Source organism: Schistocerca piceifrons, chromosome 1 (assembly GCF_021461385.2).
Source record: "Schistocerca piceifrons isolate TAMUIC-IGC-003096 chromosome 1, iqSchPice1.1, whole genome shotgun sequence".
Classification (NCBI taxonomy): domain Eukaryota; kingdom Metazoa; phylum Arthropoda; class Insecta; order Orthoptera; family Acrididae; genus Schistocerca; species Schistocerca piceifrons.
The window spans coordinates 326,485,449-326,507,607 of NC_060138.1; the positions used below are offsets into that span (position 1 = coordinate 326,485,449).

Consider the following 22,159-nt stretch of genomic DNA (forward strand, 5'->3'; position numbering starts at 1 on the left):
GTTTTTGTTGAGCATTTAGAGGACAAGTTCAGGGAGGTGGAGGGCTTGTCCAAAATGAGATCTGGGTCAGTCTTGATCAAAACAGCATCTTCTGCCCAGTCATGGGAGTTACTCACTTGTGACAAGCTGGGGGATGTTTCTGTAACCATCACGCCCCAAAAGAGTTTAAATGTGGTCCAGGTTATCATATTTCACAGAGACCTTCTTTTGCAGTCCGATGATGAGCTGCATGCCAATTTAGAGTGGTAAGGTGTACATTTTGTCCGGCATGTCCACCGGGATCCAAAGGATAATCAGGTTGCCACCGGTGCCTTCATCTTGGCCTTTGAGGGTGACACATTACCCAAGAAGGTCAAGGTGATGATGGTCTACCGGTGTGATGCCAAGCCCTATATCCCTCCCCCGATGTGATGCTTTAAGTGCTGGAAGTTGGGCCATATGTGTTCCCGCTGTACTTCCAGCGTCACATGCCGAGATTGTGGACGCCCATCCCATCCCAATACTCCATGTGCGCCGCCTCCCAACTGTGTCAACTACGGAGAGCACCATTTGCCTTGCTCGTCTGTCTGCAGGATTCTCCAGAAAGAAAGGAAAATCATGGAGTACAAGACCCTGGAAGGACTGACTTACACTGAGGCTAAGAGAAAATTTGAACGCCTGCATCCTGTGCGTATGACATCGTCTTACGCCGCCGCTTACAACAGTTCTGGCACCATCAGCTCTGCCAACCCAGGTCACCTCTCAGAACCGGTAGACTACACCTGCCCCCTTGATGTTGGGGGGCATTTCCCTCCCTGTTGCTCCTGCACCACCTACTTCGGGAGCAACACCCCCCCCCCCCCCCCCCCCCCGCCCCAACCATCGGGGACATCTGTCCCCAATTCTAAGCCAGAGAAGCGTAAGTCTTCTTCGGCTTCTCTCGCTAGGAAGGGGTCCCTTGTGTCACTCCCTTCCCAGGTTTCTTCTAGGGGGAAAGACAACACCCACCAGTGGCTGAAGAGCCCAAAAGCAGCTGGTCGTACGGCTTCACGCTCATCCTCAGTCCCAGAGACTGAGCCAGTGAAGTCCTCCCAGCTAGGGAAACCCAAGGAGCAGCGAGAGAAATCCAAAAAGAAAACACGTAGGACCAAGGAAATTGCGCTGGCACGCACACCACCGCTACCTACAAGTTCTGCGACTGAGGATGGGGTGGAGATTTTGGCATCTGCTGAGGACCTAGATCTCGCCAGACCCTTACACACAATGGATATAGACTTCTCAGGCAATATATCGGTGGCAGCATGTGACTCTGAGGCGTAAACTGTCTCATTGAATGTTCCAGGCTTTCCCAGTCTCACGATGTCATTCTCCAGTGGCATTGCAGCGTTTTTTTCCACCGCTTGGCTGAGCTACAGCAACTGTTAAGTTTTACACCTGCTATCTGCATTGCCCTGCAGGAAAGCTGGTTTCCAGCAATGCGGACCCCTGCCCTTTGCGGCTATAAAGGATATTACAGGAACTGTAGCAACTATAATCGAGTGTCTGGTGGAGTTTGTGTTTATGTCCTAAACTCTGTCTGTAGTAAACATGTGCCCCTTCAAACCCTTCTTGAAGCTGTGGCTGTCAGAAGAAGGACGACGCAGGAAATAACTGTCTGCAATGTATATCTTCCTCCAGATGGTGCAATACCCCTGAATGTATTAGCTGCACTGATTGATGAACTCCCTAAACCTTTCCTACTTCTGGGAGACTTTAATGCCCATAACCCCTTGTGGGGTGCTACCATGTTTACTGGCTGAGGCAGAGATATCGAAACTTTACTGTCGCAATTCGACCTCTGCCTCTTAAATACTGGGGCCGCCACACATTTCATTGTGGCTCATGATAGTTGCTCGGCCATTGATTTATCAATTTGCAGCCCAGGACTTCTCCCATCTATCCACTAGAGAGCACATGACGATCTGTGTGGTAGTGACCACTTCCCCATCTTCCTGTCTCTGCCTCAGCGTCAGGCACATGGACGCTTGCCCAGATGGGCCTTGAACAAAGCGGACTGGAGGACTTTCACCTCTGCTATCATCGCTGAGTCTCCCCCCATATGGTAACATCGACGTGATGGCTTAGAAGGTGACTAGCACAATTGTTTCTGCCGCAGAAAATGTGATCCCTCCCTCTTTAGGGTGCCCGATGCGTAAGGCAGTCCCTTGGTGGTCGCTGAAGCAATTACGGAGCGTCGGCAAGCTCTATAGCGGCATAAGCGGCACCTTTCCCTGGAGCACTTCATAGCCTTAAAACGGCTCCGTGCCCATGTTCGCTACCTTATCAAACAATGGAAGAAGGAGTGTTGGGAGAGATAAGTCTTGACCATTCTGTGCCACATGTCACCTTCCCAAGTCTGGGCAAAGATCAAACATCTTTTCGGGTACCCCAACAACTGTCCCTGGTGCTACCATAAATGGCGAGTTATGTACCGACGCAATCACGATTGCCGAGCACTTTGCTGGAGCCTTTGCGTCGCAGAATTACCCCCCCAGCCTTTCGCACACTCAAACGGCAGCCGGAAGGGAACGTCCTCTCATTCACTACACGCTGCAGTGAATCCAATAACACCCTATTTACAGAGTGGGAGCTCCTCAGTACCCTTGCACATTGTCCCGACACAGCTCCTGGGCCTGATCGCATCCACAGCCAGATGATTAAACATCTCTCCTCTGACTACAGGCGACATCTTCTCGTAATCTTCAACCAGATCTGGTGCGATGGCATCTTTCCATCGCAATGGTGAGAGAGCACAATCATTCTGGTGCTCAAACCTGATAAAAACCCACTTGATGTGGATAGCTATCGGCCCATCAGCCTCTCGAATGTTCTTAGTAAGCTGCTGGAACGTGTGGTATGTCGGTGGTTGGGTTGGGTTCTGGAGTCATGTGGCTTGCTTTCACCATGTCAGGGCAGCTTCTGCCAGGGTCGCTCTACCACTGATAATCTTGTGTCCATTGAGTCTGCCATCTGAACAGTCTTTTCCAGATGACAACACCTGTTTGCTGTCTTTTTTTACTTACATAAAGCATACGACATAACTTGGCGACATCATATCCTTGCCACTTTGTATGAGTGGGGTCTCTGGGGACCACTCCCGATTTTTATCCAAAACTTCCTGTCACTCCATAATTTCCGTGTCCAAGTTGGTAACTCCATAGTTCCATCTATATCCAGGAGAATGGAATCCCGCAGGGCTCTGTTTGAGTGTGTGTCTATTTTTAGTGGCCATTAATGGTCTAGCAGCAGCTCTTGTGCCCTCCGTCTCATCTTCTCTGTATGCAGATGACTTCTGCATTTCGTACTGCTGCTCCAGTACTGTTTTTGCTGAGCGGCGCCTCCAAGGAGCCATCCACAAGGAGCACTCATGGGCTCTAGCCCACAGTTTCCAATTTTCAGCCGCAAAGTCTTGTGTCATGCACTTCTGTTGGCATCGTACTGTTCACCCGGAACCCACACTTTACCTTAATGACAATCCACTCACTGTAGTGGAGACACATCAATTCCTAGGACTGGTTTTCGACACTCAATTGACTTGGCTCCCTCATCTTTGTCACCTTAAGCAGAAGTGTTGGCAGCACCTCAATGCCCCCTGTTGCCTGAGCAACACCAATTGGGATGCAGATAGTTGTACGCTGCTGCAGCTCTTCAGAGCCCTTGTCCAATCCCGAATTGACTATGGGAGTGTGGTTTATGGTTCGGCAGCACCTCCAGCATTGCATTTACTCGACCCTGTGCACCACTGTGGGGTTTGGTTAGCGACAGGTCGTCTTAGGACAAGTCCGGTGACCAGCGTACTGGTGGAGGCTTGTGTCCCTCCACTGCAGATCAGACGTGCACACCTGCTTGCCAGTTACGCAGCTCACATTCGTAGTTCCCCTGAGCATGCGAATTACCGCCTCGTTTTCACGCCCGCGGCAGTCCATCTCCCGCATCGGCGGCCCAGATGGGAGCTAACGATTGCAGTTTGCATGCGATCCCTTCTCTACGAACTGGAATCCATCGCTTTACCACCTCTACTTGCGGTCCGTTCACGCATGCCTTCATGGTGTACGCCTCGGCCGCAGCTTCATCTGGACCTTTTGGTTGGACCTAAGGACGCCATTAACCCCGCCGCTCTCTGCTGTCACTTCCTCTCGATTCTTGACATGTTCCGGGACTCTGAAGTGGTTTACACCAACGGCTCAATGGCTGATGGTCATGTAGGCTTTACTTATGTTCATGGAGGACATGTTGAGCAGCACTCCTTGTCAGTTGGCTGCAGTGTTTTCACTGCAGAACTGGCGGCCATATCTCGTCCTCTTGAGTACATCCACTCATGCCCTGGTGAGTCATGTCTCTTGTGTACTGACTCATTGAGCAGCCTACAAGCTATCGACCAGTGCTATCCTTGCCACCCTCTGGTGGTGTCTGTTCAGGAGTCCATCTATGCCCTGGAACAGTCCCGCCGTTCCGTGGTGTTTGTGTGAACCTCAGGACACGTCGGAATCCCCGGCAACGAACTTACCAACAGGTTGGCCAAACAGGCAATGCGGAAACCGCTTCTGGAGATAGGTATTTCCGAAGCTGACCGTATTTCCGAAGCTGACCTGCGTTCTGTCTTACGCCGCAGGGTTTTCCAGCTTTGGGAGACAGAATGGCATAACAGCATGCACAACAAACTGCGTGTCATTAAGAAGATTATGAATGTGTGGAAGTCTTCCATGCAGGCTTCTCGCAGGGAGTCAGTTTTCCTCTGCCGGCTCTGCATTGACCATACGTGGCTAAAGCGTGGTTACCTACTCCGTTGCGAGGACCCACCTCAGTGTTGCTGTGGCTCCCAAATGACAGTCGTCCACATCTTGCTGGACTGTCCACTTTTTGCCACTCTGCAGCAGACTTTTAATTTTCCCAGCACCCTGCCTTCGGTGTTGGGTGACAATGCCTCCACAGCAGCCTTAGTTTTATGTGTTATCTTTGAGAGTGGGTTTTATACTTCTATCTAGGTTTTAGCACATGTCTTTTGTCCCTCCATGTCCTCCACCCTAGTGCTTTTAGGGTGGAGGTTTTAATGTGTTGCAGAGTAGCTGGCTTTCCTTTTTTATTATCGTGGTTGGCCAGCCACAGTAATCTGCTTTCATGTTTTACTCCCTTCTGTTTCTAGCGTCTCTCTGTTCTTTTCTTGTCCTCTTTTGTTCCTTTTAGTATTCGTTGCCTTCCCTTCATTCTTGTGGCTTTTCCTTTCTTTCTGTTTTGCGTTATATATTTCTTCCATTTTATTCTCACATTTGTGGGGGACCAATAACCTCATAGTTTGGTCCCTTCTCCCGCCTTTAAACCAACCAACCAACCAACATGAAGTCCATGAATGGCTGCAGATGATATCCAAGTTGCCGAACATAACCATATCCAGTCAATGACCAGTTCAGTTGGACCAGTGGACCCAGTCTATTCCGTGTAAACAGAGCCCATACCATTGTGGGGCCACCACCAAATTGCACAGTGCATTGTTGACAACTTGGGTCCATGGCTTTGCGCCACACTTGAACCTTACCATCAGCTTGTTGTTGTTGTTGTTGTTGTTGTTGTGGTCTTCAGTCCAGAGACTGGTTTGGTTCAGCTCTCCATGCTACTCTATCCTGTGGAAGCTTCTTTATATCCAAGTAACTACTGCACTCTACTTCCTTCTGAATCTGCTTGGTGTATTCATCTCTTGGTCTCCCTCTACGATTTTAACCCTCCACGCTGCCCTCCAGTACTAAATTGGTGATCGCTTGATGCCTCAGAATGTCTCCTACCAACCGATCCCTTCTTCTTGTCAAGTTCAGCTACAAATTCCTCTTCTCCTCAATTCTATTCAGTACCTCCTCATTACAAGAGTGATCTATCCATCTAATCTTCAGCATTCTTCTGTAGCACCACATTTCGAAAGCTTCTATTCTCTTCTTGTGTAAACTTGTCTCATTTGCTAAACTAACACCCTCAGCATCACCTGATTTAATTTGACTACATTCCGTTATCCTTGTTTTGCCTTTGTTGATGTTCATCTTATATCCGCCTTTCAAGACACTGTCCATTCCATTCAGTCTTTTGTTTCCTTTGCTATTTGCTCAATATACAGATTGAATAACATCAGAGATAGGCTACAACCCTGTCTCACTCCCTTCGCAATCACTGCTTCCCTTTCATGCCCCTCGACTCTTATAACTGCCATCTGGTTTCTGTACAGATTGTAAATAGCCTTTTGCTCCCTGTATTTGACACCCTGCCACCTTCAGAATTTGAAAGAGAGTATTCCACTCAACATTGTCAAAAACTTTCTCTAAGTCTACAAATGCTAGAAATGTAGGTTTGCCTTTCTTTAATATATTTTCTAAGATAAGTCACAGGGTCAGTATTGCTTCACGTGTTCCAACATTTCTACGGAATCCAAACTGATCTTCCTCAAGTACCAGTTTTACCATTTGTCTGTAAAGAATTCATGTCAGTATTTTGCAACCGTGGCTTATTAAACTGATACTTCAGTAATTTTCACACCTGTCAATACTTGCGTTCTTTGGGATTGGAATTATTATATTCTTCTTGAAGTCTGAGGGTTTTTCATCTGCCCCATACATCTTGCTTGCCAGATGGTAGTTTTGTCAAGGCAGGCTCTCCCAAGGTTATCAGTAGTTCTGATGGAATGTTGTCTACTACCGGGGCCTTGTTTTGACTTAGGCCTTTCAGCGCTCTGTCAAATTCTTCATGCAGTATCATATCTCCCATTTCATCTTCACCTACACCCTCTTCCATTTACAATATATTGCCCTCAAGTACATTGCCCTTGTACAGACTGTCTATATACTCTTTCCACCTTTCTGCTTTCTCTTCTTTGCTTAGAACTGGTTTTTCATCTGAGCTCTTGTTATTCATATAGGTGGTTCTCCTTTCTCCAAAGGTCTCTTTAATTTTCTTGTAGGCAGTATCTATCTTGTCGTGCTGTTAGCAAAGGCACTTGCATTGTTCTTCTGCACTGCCATAGCACATTAATGACAGATTTCCCCCCACTGCCCTAATGCATACATTTGTTGTATATTCCACATTGATTTTAGTGGTTATTTCACACAGTTGCTTGTCTGTAAGCACTGACAGCTCTATGCATATGCTGCTGCTCTCTGTCGTTAAGTGAAGACCATGGCGAGTAGTAATGCCTGAAATTTGGTATTCTCGTCACTCTTGACACTGTGGATCTCAGAATAGTGTGTTCCCAAGTGATTTCCAAAATGGAATGTCCCATGTGTTCAAAGTCTTTCCCATCGTGCTACCATAAGCATGGCAGACATGTTTCATATGAATCAACTTAGTATAAATGATAGCTCTGGCGGTGCTCTGCCCTTTCGTACTTTGTGTATATGATAATACCACAATCTGCATATGTGCATGTCTTCAGTGCACATGTTAAGACATCCATCTAAGTGCAAGAAAGAGGCATATATTTTCTTGGACAATTGTTGTACCAACTTAGTAATGGATTGTAAAATTCAGTCCAAAGTTTCTGATCAAGTATTAATACTATTAAAGGTGAAGTCAGAAAACACAATAATACAGCCAAAATACCAGCAGATACTTTCAATACATAGTTTGTAAACTGTAACTACAGAGAAAATCAAAAAGATGATCAGTACATGTAATCTAACATATGGATTATCTTAATAACACAAACTGCAGTCACAATCTGGCCAGATCTTCATTTCATAGTAACTTTAAGGAAGTAAGCCAGGATGAGATTGTTACAGTTTCAAAGGAATGAAGAGTTCAGGTAGCCAGATAACCTACTGAACGAAGTAATAAATTATATTGTAGCGCCATGAACATATTGTGTAAGTTTGTCTTGTAGCAGTTGTCTTCCTGATTCCCAAGAAACATCCCAAGTAACTCAGATTTTTAGAAAAGGCAGTAAATTGTGAGCCTACTAACTAATCCCTGTTTTTAAAACCATTGCCTTTCTACAAATGTATGAGTACCTAGAATGGAATAAAATGTTAAACATGTCACAGATTAGTTGCAGGAAGTGGTAGTCGGCTGTAGCTATTGTATAGCTGTTGATGAGAGCCAAGACCATGCTCACACATAGGGCAGCTTATGTGATGCAAGCAAGGTACTCGACTGCGTTGAGCATTCTGTTTTGCACTTCAAACAAGAACACTATTGAACTTGTGGAAACAGTTTGAAGCTAGTCAAATCATATCTTTATTAAGAGGAAGCAGACTGTGAATTCGGGAGATCAACTGTCAGACCAACTTGAGGTTCAAAATAGAGTGCCACAGGGATCAAAATTGTGATATATTCTGTTCATTGTACAGAGAAGTGACTTATCAGAAAATACTGTCATAAAGAGACATACATATGCAGATGCTGCAATTTTTTTTCTCTGTAAAGCCTGTATTTGAGGATCTTATTATTAACTTAAATTTTGTGAAGGAAAGTACATCATCTTGGTTTAATGGGGTGGTTTACTAATGTAGTAGTACATTGCAATGGCGATAATAGTGACATCACACAGTGCTCAAAGTATTTGTGTTTGATGATACATCCCATTGACATAAGTTTATTCTTTTTTTGTAATACTTAGTTATTCCTTGCTCTACTTGAGTAAATAATGTGTGCTACTTGAATATGGTGCTGGAACAGTTTGAGTGCTTGTGAGTGACTCTAATAAACAGCATTTTTTGTGACTCCTAAATGATCTCTAAGTGCAACCTGATCAGAAACAATCATGCCGCACCGCACCAACCACCCAACATATGTGAAACAACTGCACCAGTTGCACTGTGCTGCACTCTCCTTAAGAGTCCTGTTGTCATAACCCAATACCAGACACACAATCTGCTGTCAAAGCGAAAAGGCATGAGAAGCAGTTCTGTACAGAAGTGTTGGGAGATCACACCCACTCACAGTTGTTACACCATCTGAGGACACTTGCGAGTCATGCTGTCAATGATAATACAGGGTGAGCACGAAGTCTTGCCCTGATTTTAAAAATTTATAACAGAATAACCGTTTGACATAATAAGTTACATTTTATGCCATTACATAGGTTTGTGCTACTAGTTGTTGTGACCAATAGATGGCGCTATTGCTCCACAACACCGATGTGGTCTGTTAGGTCACATTAGTTGCTGGCGAAATGGTGTCGAAGCAGGAGGCGAAATGGTGTCGAAGCAGGAGAAAGTGCAATGTGTGCTTTGGTTTCATGAAACTAAGTCGCCCATCAGTGTTCAGCATAAATTTCGGGCTTCTTATGGATGCAGCCCTCCTGGTGTGAAATCAATAAAGCAATGGTATGCAAAGTTGAAATGAAACAGGCAGCGTTGAAGATCGTCCTCAAAGTGTCAGGCCTCGAGTTAGTGATGCAACTGTTGATCGTGTTTGGCAATCGTTTCAGTGGAGTTCGTCTAAATCAATGTGTCAAGCATCACGTGAACTTCAAATACCGCAAGCAAGTGTGGTGAAGATTCTTCAAGAAAGGTTTAGGTTGCATGCTTACAAAGTGCAAATTGCGCAGACCTTCCAACCGAATGATTTGCTGACATGTGCTGAATTTGCAACTGAGATTATCAACAGGATTGATGACACTTAACGATTGCATAAATCGCATATGCTTTACCGATGAATCACCTGTCATGTCAGTGGAATGGTAAATAGGCGTAATGTCTGTATATGGGGTTCAGAGTCTACACATGCTACTGTACAGTTACAGCGAGATAGCATAAAGTAAATGTTTGGTGCGGCCTCATGCACAACAAGGTGTTTGGACCATTTTTCTTCGTGGAAAAGCCCATTACCGCTAACATTTACTTAGATGTTTTGCAACAGTTCATTGCACCACAGTTACAAGAATATCAATCATGGATAATTTTCCAGCAAGACGGAGCACGCCGCCCTCCGCACTGGGCTTTGATAGTGCATGATTTTCTTTATGAAACATTGCCAGATTGGTGGATAGATAGGAATGGTCCAACACCCTGGGCACCCCGCTCTCCAGACATTACACCCCTTGACTTTTTTTTTTCTAGGGCTATATCAAGGACAGAGCCTTCGTCACACCAGTTGCTGACGTTGACGAACTGAAAGCTAGGATACAAACTGTTGTGGGTACTGTGGCAGAAAATGTTACAAAACACCTGGTGGGACCTGGAATACCGCCTCGACATTCTCTGAGCTACCGAGAGAGCACACATTGAGATTTACTATAGTAAGTGGTCTTAAAAAAAATCTAGTAATACTAACCTATGCAACGGCTTCAAATGTAGATTATTATGTCAAACGGTTATTTTGTAATAAATTGTTATAATCAGGGCAAGACTTTGTGCTCACCCTGTATGTTTTAGAATATATGACTGTTGCACCTACCACTGATACACAAAATGTTAACAGCGTGTTCTAACAACCCTGACACACTCGCTCAGACTGTATTCCTGAAATGTATCATACCTTAAGTGTTGCAGCTATAGGCCCACAGCACCTGTGTAGCAGCCTCACATCTACACAAGCACAAATTGCTGAGCTTACTGCACAAGTCACCATTTTGCAAAATTTGCACTCTCGTCACCACCTACGATACAACTGGTTGGCAAGAAGGCACAGTCAATTGCCATCAGCAGCAAAGATCTGTTGGTACCACAAAAAATTCAGCCGAGTAACCTTAAAAATTCAAACCCAGCCCGCCCCTCCCCATTGCAAGCTGGGAAATGCAGCAGGAATTCAATGATGACGGTGACTTGCTCTCCCAGCAGCAGCTGTGTCACATATGTGTCGTAGAGTGATGTACAAAGCCGCAGTTTTTAGTAGATACTGGAGCTGAAGTATTGGTGCATCCAGTTACTTTTCTGTCACACACCGCAGGTATGATAACCACCACCTTTTCGTTGTCAATGGATCTTCGATTCAAACTTATGGTTGTGTGACATTATTTCTCAGTGTAGGTCTATGACACAAGTTTGAGTGGATGTGTATACTGGCAGACATGGGATACCCCTCTTTGGTCATTTATGGCCTTTTACCAGACCTCAGCATCACAGTGTCCTTGATATTACTGCTAAATTGACCAACCAAGGGAAATTATGCTGTATCACAGTTAATTCAGTACATACAATCACAAGTGAATCTACATACTTTGAACTTCTCAAACAGTTCCCAGAACTTACCAAGCATACACCCATGCTAATGCTTGTACAACATACCACATTACATTATACACTCACTACCCCAGAACCTCACATTTTGCACATGGTCTCGTCGATTACCAGCTGAGAAATTGAGGGTAGTGAACCAACAGTTTTCGTCCGTGTTGGCACAAGGATTTGTCGACCTTCAAGCAGTGGCTGGGAAGCACCGCTGTGTGTCATATCAAAGAAGAATAATGGATGGCATCTGTGCAGTGACTACCGATAATTAAATTTGAGGACAATCCTTGATAGATATCCGATGCTGTAAACTGAAGGTTTTGCATGCAAGATACACAGAAAATGTGTCTTTTCTATCATTGTCTTTGTGTGTGTGTGTGTGTGTGTGTGTGTGTGTGTGTGTGTGTGTGTGTGTGTGTGTGTGTGTGTGTCATCAGATGCCTGTCAAGTCAAAGATGTAGTCAAAACTGCCATTACTACATCTTTCAGCCTCTTAGTTTATGAGAGTGCCATTTGGATTATGCAAAACTGCACAAAGAGTCCAATGTTTCATGGATGAGGTAACCTGCAAACTTAATTTTTGTTATGTGCCTGTTTATGGTATCTTTTGATGTCCGCTTTGAAATCAGACCAGGTGGAGCATTTACTCCATATCTTCAGGGACTCATTTTTAACCCTTGAAAATGCGTATTCAGAGTGACAAGAGGAGCAATTCCTCATATACACCATCAACGTCCAAGAAATCCAACTGATGTAAGAGAAGGTTGGAAGTCCTAGTCACCCACACCTGGTCACAATCTAAGAGTTGCGACGATTCCTGGGCATAATAAATTTCATTTTAGATGCAAACGTGCATTGTTGTCAGTGCCATTGAATGATTTGTTGAGAGGTGATCTGAGACCAGAGGATGAAATTTTGTGAGCTAAAGAATTGGAGACAGGTTTTGCTAAAGTGAAAACCATCTTTTCTGAAGCTACTCTAATGATGCATCCTGTCCCCCATGCCGTGCCCAGGCCCCTCTCGCTTTGATGATAGATGTGTTGGCAACAGTGATAGGTGCTGTACTGTGGTAGCACATAGAGCAGTGCTGGCAACCTCTTTTGTTTTTCAGACAGAAGCCTTCATCAGCAGAACAAGGCTTGTTGACATATGATTGCGAGCTTTACATTGCTTATGCTGCCATAAAACTTTCGCCATATGCTTAAGGTCACTGACCACAAGCCACTGACACTTGCCTTTCCTCAGAAGCCAGACAGGACATTGCCATGATAGCTATGCCACCTATATTACAATGGCAAATTTACAATACGTGGTATTCACGTTCAGGGTGATTTGAATGTCCCACTGGGTTCTCTCGCTCAATTGAAATGTTTACAACCACAATTGACTGCAAATCTCTGGCTAAGTCACAACACCTCAATCCAGAGCTGTGCGCATTGCAGGAGCAGTACAGTATTGTAAGGAAATATAAAGAAACAGCGATCAAAGTACAAGCAGATTGTATTCTTGCACAATAATGTATATGCTCATAGCAAATACAACTGCCACTTTCCAGACTAATCAAGACCTCAGGGTATGCTGCAGATCTGTTTTGTACACAACCAAGATTTATAATTTGTACAAAAATGAGTGGCAGGTCATTCACAAATCGCATATAAGAACCTTTCAAGCAGTCTTCTTTCTTTTTTGCCCATATGTTAATTGTAATTATTGCCTGTCACTATCTTTTTATTTGGCAATCTCTGTTTGTTAAATGTATGACTTCCATTTTCATTGTTGATAGATGAGTGTGAAAAGTTTATACCCTTCTCTAGTACATATTCAGTGATGAATTGTGTAATTTTTGCATGTTTTTGTGAAGCTCATTGAATTTCTGATAAAATGTAGATGCCTCTTCTTTTGTTTCTTTGAATAAAATGATTGTGTCATCTACATAAGTTCTACAATGTGGTCAGAAACAGTCTGAAAAGCTTGTAAGGGTGTTTCAGAATAGGTTATGCTAAGAAATAATTGTTCCACCATTAAAATTAGCCAATGAGGGTGCTGTGCACGCAAATTCATGTGGCTCATCAGAGCCAAACATAGTCTTCATTTGTTTTCCTAAAACCGAACAAAAGAGCAATACAAAAATTGGCTATAGGATGGAAGTAAGGATAGAACCTCAGCAAGAGGCAGAGCAGTCTCGTGCACTATCATCGACCCTATGAAAACAACTGACACCAGTTGCATCTGACGGGCTGCTTGGCTGTGCATCCAACAGCCTAATTGGATAACTTGAGTGCTAATTAACTCACAAACGGTGCAATGTATCAAATTTGTTTCATAACAATTATTGCTCAGCAAAACCTACCCTGCAACACACTGACAAACTTTTCAGACTGTTTCTGATCACCCTGTATAATTCATTATCTTGTTGGCTCATGTCGATTGCTCTTTGAAAAGCATGTTTTCTGGATAGTTAAGAAAAATGTTACTTAATGTTCCTGCTAGGCTACAGCCCACATCTAAGTCTTTATTTTGCTTGGAGGTTCTATCATTTAAAATTAAGTACTTGAAGGATAAGATTGGTTATGAAAGTTCAGTAAGTTCAACAATTTATTCCTGACAAAGTTTCCAATATTTTAGGAAGTTGTTCTTCAGAATATTAATTGTTTCATGCACTGGGGAATTTATATGCAAGTTCATCACCTCTGATGAAAGAAATTTACTCTCTAGTTGGGTGTTAATATTTTTAACCTGATTAATGAATTCAGTGGTTTTCTTCAAAAAAGTTATTATTAACTATTTTATTTAATTTTTGTTCTACAGTTGAGATCCTCTGTAGGATATTGTCCGTCTTATAGGGATGTTATTTTTATGAGTTTTGAGTTGTGCTCTTAATTTAGGATCACTTGGATTCATAACAGTTTTCTAAAAACAAACCATGTCTAATGGGATAATCTATAATTCCACATGTCATCCAACAACACACGAGTATTTTTTCATGTCATGGTAGACAATAATCTGCTTATCACTGTCTGACACATTGAGACATAAAGCCATAGAAAACGGATACAGTTCTGAATTATTTAATAAAAGCTGTATTGATAATAAAAATAAGAATTATGAGATAACAACAAAAATAATCAAGGTCAGGGGAGACTTACCAGACAGGACGAGGAGGAAAGATTGATTATCCTTCTCATCCCATCTGGTAAGTCTCCCCTGACGCAGGGTTTTGGGTGACTTTTTCGAATTGTACCGCTTTGACTAATCTTCTCCAGTGTTTTTCCTTCATCCCCCTTCCTTCCCCTTCAACCCTTCTTTCAGAATAATGAGCCTCTGGCCCCAAAAGCTTGCATACATAAAACCTTTTGTGTGTGTGTGTGTGTGTGTGTGTGTGTGTGTGTAGGGGGGGGGGGGGGGCTCCAGCTGCCACTTGGTGAGTAGCTTTTTTGTGTATTCAACTGAACTATAAGGTAAGGAAGGGGGGAAAAGAAAAGAAAAGCTGCAGAAAGAAAAATTGGCAGTCTTACCATACATCAAACATTTGACAAAATTAGGTTTGTATTTCATAAAACAGAAATATAAATTAGTTTTTGAACTGATGATACCATGCAGTCCAGTTGAGGACATTCAGTAAGTCTGACCTGACGCCCCACTACCACCAATCATGCATGTATAAAATAGAATGCAACTGTTGCAATGAATTTTACATTGGACAAACTAGCAGAAAAATAAGTACACGATATAAAGATCACTGTAAAACCCACAAAAGCAGCCCATCGACATTTGCTACATATTTAAGAGGTGAAAAGCATGTAGTAGACATAATTGAGAAGAGTGTTACTATTATAGACAAAAAAGTAATTTCTTCACATTATGCTTAAAATCCAAATTTCATTTTGAACAAACTGAAAAGAAAAAAATATATATTGAAAATTTTTATTATACATCATTACAAAGATAGTATTAATCATGAAGGCAGCTTCTTGCCATTTTACTTTGTATATTATTTGGATGGTTAGCTAATTAACACTCAATGCATCTACCTTTGACGTTTGTTTTACAATTTGTAAGTACTGCTTGTATTTTAATCTGTTAGGAGTTCCGGAGGGAAAAGATGATGGAAGCTATTCTAGGGAACTTAGTCTCAGGCTGGCATGTGTTGTAACAGTGATTCTGGGGGTAATTATCACCCTGAGAGGTAAAATGTAATTTTCTGAGGTGTAAAACCAAAATGGTTCAACCTTATTTAAGTCATGAAACTAAATTATTTTTAATAGGCCATTACTATTTTCACAGTTTCATTAGACTGTAATGTTGATTATGAAGGTTATCAATAAGTAATCTCCCCCCCCCCTCCCTCCCCCACCCCCTCCCCACCAATTACTAGCATTAACAAATGATACAATATGGTGGGGCTATAATTTGTGTAACAAATGTCTGAACACCATGTTTCTCAGATAGAACATTCCCTACACACATACTTTGTACCATGCATGTATAACAATAAAATGTAGATATATAAATCATATATGCTTAAATATCTTCTCCAAATTGTATGTTGCTCGCACAATTGATCAGATATTGCTTCAATATTTGCTTCACAATAGTAAATGAAGTAATTGATAGCACAATACAACAATAACTTTGTAATAGGTACTACACTGTTGTAGGATCTACACAGTGTAGCATTGCATTCTGTCCCTGTAAACTTTGAGTGTACAGTGGCATATAAACATTCCATGTGACTAGTATTTGTCATTATAGTTACTCTTTGACATGAGTGAAATAGATGATTCCATGCCTCTCTTAACAGTTAATCATTCAGCCTTCCACACTTGCAAGCTATCATTTATAGATGAAATAAATGTTCAACTCTACCAGATACCTCATATTTGGTGAGCCCGACGATAACACAACAACACGAATGCATCGGCTTCAGCGTTGCGCACTGCATCGTAATGTGAATGTTAATTACTTCCACATCTGCTGCACTGCGCTCATTTTCGCCTGAAAATGGACAATCTGCACAGCTTAAAGCCAGTTCATCCTTGCACAGATATCAGCAGACAAAACTAAGTATAGCTATGTAGTTGCAGCAGTAACAGAACACTTAGCTTCTGAGGTACAAGATATCCTTGCCGCACCACCCAATGTCGAACTGTGTGTGTCAATTGAGAACTTGCTAGTGATGCGCCTATCACAATTGGAAGAGAAGCTTTTACGGACTGAGGAGCTCGGCGATCGAATCTCGTCACAACTCTTATGCAATTTGCGCACATTGGCAAGCAACATAGTGAGCAACGACATGCTGCACAATATTTGGTTGTACCGATTACCCTGTGACACTCAAAAATTCTGACAGTGTGCTCGGGTGATTTAAAGGCACTTGTGCAGACAGCGGACAGGATTGTTGAGACGTATCCTGCAACAAAGGTGTCAACACTGACCCCACGGCAAGAGAATACATCTGCAGTAACACCAGCATTGCTCTAGTTGCAATTAGCAGAGCTTACCATGCAAATAGCCACATTATAAACAATGCGCACACATCATCGACTGTGTCGCCGGTTGTCAAGAAGTTGTAACCGATTGCCATTGGCACAAAATTTCTGTTGGTACCATAAGTAATTCAGCAACAGTACGCAAAAGTGTACATCACCATGCAAGTGGAAACGTGAAGCAGAAAGTGTAGCTGCAACAACTACTCATACCGGTAATGCATGTCAACTTCTTGTCACAGATCGCAACACGAAAGTACAGTACCTAGCGGACACGGACAGAACTGTCTGTGTACCATGCCAGAGCTGTGATGATTCATGTCTGTTTGGCGCCAACAACTATATGATTAAAACATACGGTTAGCTCACATTGTTGCTTAATCTTGGACTATGCTGTACATTTGAGTGGCACTTCACAGCAGTGGATATATCGCAGCTTATCCTTTTTTATTCTTTTATTATCTGATACCTGACTTCCGATGCAAGCAGCTCATCAATTCCACTACAAACCTGCATACTCCAGGGAAGATGTGTTGCATCACTATGATGACGGTACGTACGGTAGAAAGAGATGCACTGTATACACGATTACTACAAGGATTTCCCAAAAATCGTGCAGCAGTCGCCTACTCCCTCACTGGTTAAACACACAATGGTACATCACATTTTGACCACGCCAGGCTCGCCATCTCACACTAGACCTCGACATTTGATGCCAGAGGAGTTGCGAGGGGTGAAGCAGAACTCCACAGCATGCTGTCAATGGGCATTTTCATAGTTTTGAGTAGCAGCTGGGCAGCCCCTGCCCATGTGGTACCAAAGAAGAACGAATGGCATCCATGTGGTGATTACCGACAGCTCAATGTGAGGACCATCCCGGATCAGTACCCAGTGCCACTTCTTTGCCAATGTTCATAGTAAGGCTATATTTTCCACTACTGATCTAGTCCGCAGACAGCAGACACCTTTTGGTCTATTAGAGTTCACTACGATGTCTTTTGGTCTGTACAACGCAGCACAGACGTTTCAACGTTTCGTGGATGAGATCACTAGGGACTTAGACTTCTGCTATGTTTACATAGATGATATTTTGGTGATGTTTGCAATGGGGAAAAAAAAATTTAAATCATCTGGCTCAGGTTCTTAATCCTTTACGCACACAAGGCTTCATAATTAATCCTTCAAAGTGTACTTTTGGAGTGAGAGAAGTGCAGTTTCTGGGCTGTTCAGTAGACGTGCATGGTATTCAATCGCTGCACGATTGTGGAAGCCATAAAGAAGTACCCTCACCCATTACAATCAGAGAGCTATGCCGGTTCTTAGGGGTCATAAATTTTTACCAAAGATTTGTATACAATTATGCATGAATTTCTTAAGGGCACACCATAGCCGAATGACAAATTGCTTTGGACAAGCAAAGCAGATGATGCATGTCAAGCTTAAAAGCAGCCATTTGCAGAGGTTGCACAGTTAGCACATCCTGTGGACAAACTCCACTTGCACTTATGGTTGATACATTGTCTACAGCCGTTGGCACTGCAGCACGTTGCCTTGGCGATGCTTTCTTTGGTTTTACAGCAAAGGTATAAGTTAGCAGCTTGTGATATGTATAAATAGTGAACTGTCAACCCTCTAGCAAATGCCTGAATTTCTTTACCATGGCGTAAGCTGCTTATGGTTCGCGGTCAGTGCCTGTCTACAGCCGTTGGCGCTGTTCTAAAACAGCAGATTAAGCATTGTTGACAGCCCATAGCATTCTTCAGTCAGAAGTTGTCACCTTCACAGCAAACGTTGGGCAACCTATGACCGCGAACCATAAGCAGCTTACGCCATGGTAAAGAAATTCAGGCATTTGCTAGAGGGTTGACAGTTCACTATTTATACGTATCACAAGCTGCTAACTTATACCTTTGCTGTAAAACCAAAGAAAGCATCGCCAAGGCAACGTGCTGCAGTGCCTGAAGCGAATATTGAACTGTATTGTGACCTATCCGGAGTGGAAGTATGTCCATTTGTGCCGCAACACGTTAAAGCACACACAATTACATAAGTACACAATGTGGCACATCCAGGAGTATGAGCCACTATTAGATTGCTCAAACAAAGTTTCGCCTGACTTGGAATGCATGCAGACCTCAAAACATTTGTCAATCTATGCATTGCGTATCAGAGGAACAAGATCACATAGCACGTCAGAGCACTGCTAGGCACATCTCTGCTGCCGTATCAACATTTTGAGCCTCTGCACATTGATATTGTAGGCCAGCTCACAGTCTCAGAAGGCTATAATTATTGTCTTACAGTTGTGAACTGATTTACGTGGCTGCCTGAAGCATTCCCCATGAAAGATATCACAGCCAAAACTGGCGCAGACATTTTTTTGCGGTCGGATTGCCCGAGTTGGCATACCGCTATGGATTTCTACATAACAGGGATTACAGTTCAAAGCCTACCTTTTCAGAGCATTAACTACATTGTTAGGCATAAAGCATATACGCACCACAGCCTATCATCCTGCATCAAATGGTATAGTTGAAGCCTGCATTGCCTATGGAAAGCAGCTCTGAGAAGTCACACGATGCAGAATTGGATGGAGGCACTACCTATTGTATTCCTTGGACTACGGCATTATTCAAAATCAATCTAAAAGCACAGCAACAGAGTTAGTGTACAGGCAGAGGAGAATTCTTGCACAGCATTGCAGACAGTACAGTTGATAGATCAGACTTTGCTGCTAGATTACAAGAGCACATATGCCAACAGCACCCAGAAGTCAGGCTGGGGGACACTTGTTTGTCTTCACAGATCTTGAGAACTGCACACACGTTTTCTTACACAATGCAGTACCCAAACTGTTGCAGCCATCATATGAGGGACCATATCCAGTGATTAGCAGAAGTGGCCACACATTCCAGGTTAGAGTAAATGGTATGCCTACCACTGTCGCACCAGACCAACTCAAGCCCGTATTTTTCAATGCCTTGGACTTAGCAAGGATTGCAGGAGGCGAACGAGAATATATGAATGTAGCACCAGAAAACAACCTCATACCCCAGAGCCACCACGAGACACTACAGCTGCCAGGTGCCTTGGAGAAGAAAATGACATTGAAGACTGGTACCTCACATTCTGCTGTAACCACTGGCTCCAGTGGCATAATGCCAGGTTTAAAAAAAAGCTGTGGTAACGTGTGCAGGGCTATGTGTGAAGTTTAATATGCGATATTGTTAACACTTGGAGGGGAGTAATGTAGCTTTGCATTCTGTCCTGCAAAAAGCGAGTTTACAGTGGTGTATGAACATTCCATGTGACTGGTATTCATTGTTATAATTACTCTTTGATGTAAGTGAGACACTATTCCATGCCTCTCTCAACAGTTAACTGTTCAGCCTTCCACATTTGCAAGCTATCCTGTGTAGATGTGTTTTATTTGGTAGTAAATGTTCAATTCTACCAGATACCACAACAGTATTATTATTATTATTATTATTATTATTGTCATTATTATTAGTAGCAGCGGTCAGACACAAGGCATTGGCATTAATTATTAATTACGATGGTGCGAGTCGGTGTATGATAAGGTGGGGCTGGGCTGGGGGGGTGGGGGGGGGGGGTGTACTAACTGACATCAGATTACACTGAGGCATAATGGTCACAGAAAGGTTGGGAACCAATGTATTACAATATTCTTCTAGAGTACCATAGTGTAGAAATCGTATTGCAGTGCTTCTTTTCTGTTTTCTCCATTTTCTATGGGCACTAAGTGGAAACACAAAAAATATAGTCTTCGTTTTTTTTTTTTTTTTTTTTTTTTTTTTTTTTTTTTTTTTTTTTTTTTTTTTTTTTTTTTTTTTTTTTTAAGCTGAAAAGTAGGTAATGGTTTAAATATAACACAGACAGTATACTCAAGCATGTGTAATATATGCCATGACTGTACTTGTAGTCTGGGCAATAAGATATACACACTTTTCCATTATTACATATATGATGATCATCAACAGCACCAATACAGATACAGAAACTGAAATTCTTACAAACGGTAGTCCTGTGATGCAATTACATCCACCAAAACCATTAATGGTGAGTGTAGAAAACATGAGAGGTGTCTGGAAACTGTGGAAGCAACAAATCAATCCAAATAAATTACAATCCAGTAAATATGCAGTTAGCAGTATTTATGTCTGTGATTAGTAGTAATGCCTTAGTTATTTATAATATGTGTGAAATTGGTGCCAGTTAAGAACAAAATCTCCAATTGGTATTGAAAAAGTTCTATGATTACTTTATCCCAGAAATGAACATAACATTTCAGATGTAAATATTCAGCTCCTTACTACAAAGACACGGTGAAATGTTGAAACATTTGATGAATCATACACTACCGCTATTGATAAAAGTAAATCTTGTTAATACGAAAACTTATTGAGTACAATTTTACAAGACAAAATAGTCATAGGTATTCGCAGTGGAGAAATTAGAAAAACGATGTTGACCCTGACAGATCTCACTCTGGATAATTTAAATTGTATTTGTAAAAAATGTGAATTAGCATCAAAGCAGATGACTGTTATTAGCTCAGAAATGAAACGTTAGATGTAATAACAAATGCCAAGTCCAGAAATGGCTGGAAACAATGTGCTAATGTAAAAGTAAAAATAATAAAAGACTGTACAAGGTCGCCACGTTAAGAAATGTTTGGGATTTGATAGCAAATGTCAGAATTGTCGCCAAATGGTCACTAGAGCAAACAAGTGTATAGCAAACAAGTGTAAAAGTAAAGTAAAAACGGTTAATAATGTGGTCATAGGCGAAAGCCAATCTTCCAGTGAAATAATTATAATTTTGACAAGAACTGGTGTAAAATTGTAATTTTTTTAAAATTAATGTAAGAGTAAAAGCCAAAGCCAAGCACAACACAGGTGCTCTACTTACTGTCATAACCAGAAAAATTAGCAAACGAAGTGTGTGCCTTAGTATCAGATTCAGAGACAAAAAAGCATCTTACCTGTAATAAAAGTAAGGTAGATGTTGTGGGAGAAGCCACTCTCTTCTGTACCATCAGAAACAGGCTAGCAGATGTGAACTTTGTAGTGGTGGAGCCTGATTTTTCATGTGTTCTTAGGACAATAAACGTGTTCGAAACTGAATCTGATGAAAAGAATGAGCAGGTAAAAGTAAATGTGCCAGCAGCCTACATTCCTGATGAGAAAATTTTATCAGGCTTGGGATGTGTTAAAGATTTTGTTTATGACACAGTTCTCAATGAAGGTCCTGACTTAAAGATTCACTATTCGAGGAGGATCCCACATAAATTGAGAAACCAAATATGAGATTTAACTAACGTTTGAAATGGGACTAATCAAGCTTGTAGAACAAGCTGCACATGCAGTTTCACCTACATTGAGGTGCCAGAAGTTAAGAGGTAATGGTATGAACATTTACAGATGGCTATAGTGTCACGTATGCAAGGTATAAAATGGCATTGACGGAATTTTCATTTGCACTCAGATG

The 22,159-nt window shown here is 42.3% G+C and overlaps 1 protein-coding gene across 6 annotated transcripts in view; it reads left to right on the forward strand.

Moving 5' to 3' along the window:
• LOC124782590 (maternal effect protein staufen-like) overlaps positions 1-22,159 on the forward strand; it is a 200,716-nt gene that overhangs the window by 32,334 nt on the left and 146,223 nt on the right. The window contains exon 2 of one of the 6 annotated variants that reach the window (XM_047253955.1): positions 10,053-10,231. The exons of the other annotated variants lie outside the window; for them this stretch is intronic. The gene's annotated coding sequence lies outside the window, so the exon portion shown is untranslated. The remainder of the gene's footprint in view (positions 1-10,052; positions 10,232-22,159) is intronic. 6 annotated transcript variants of the gene reach the window in all.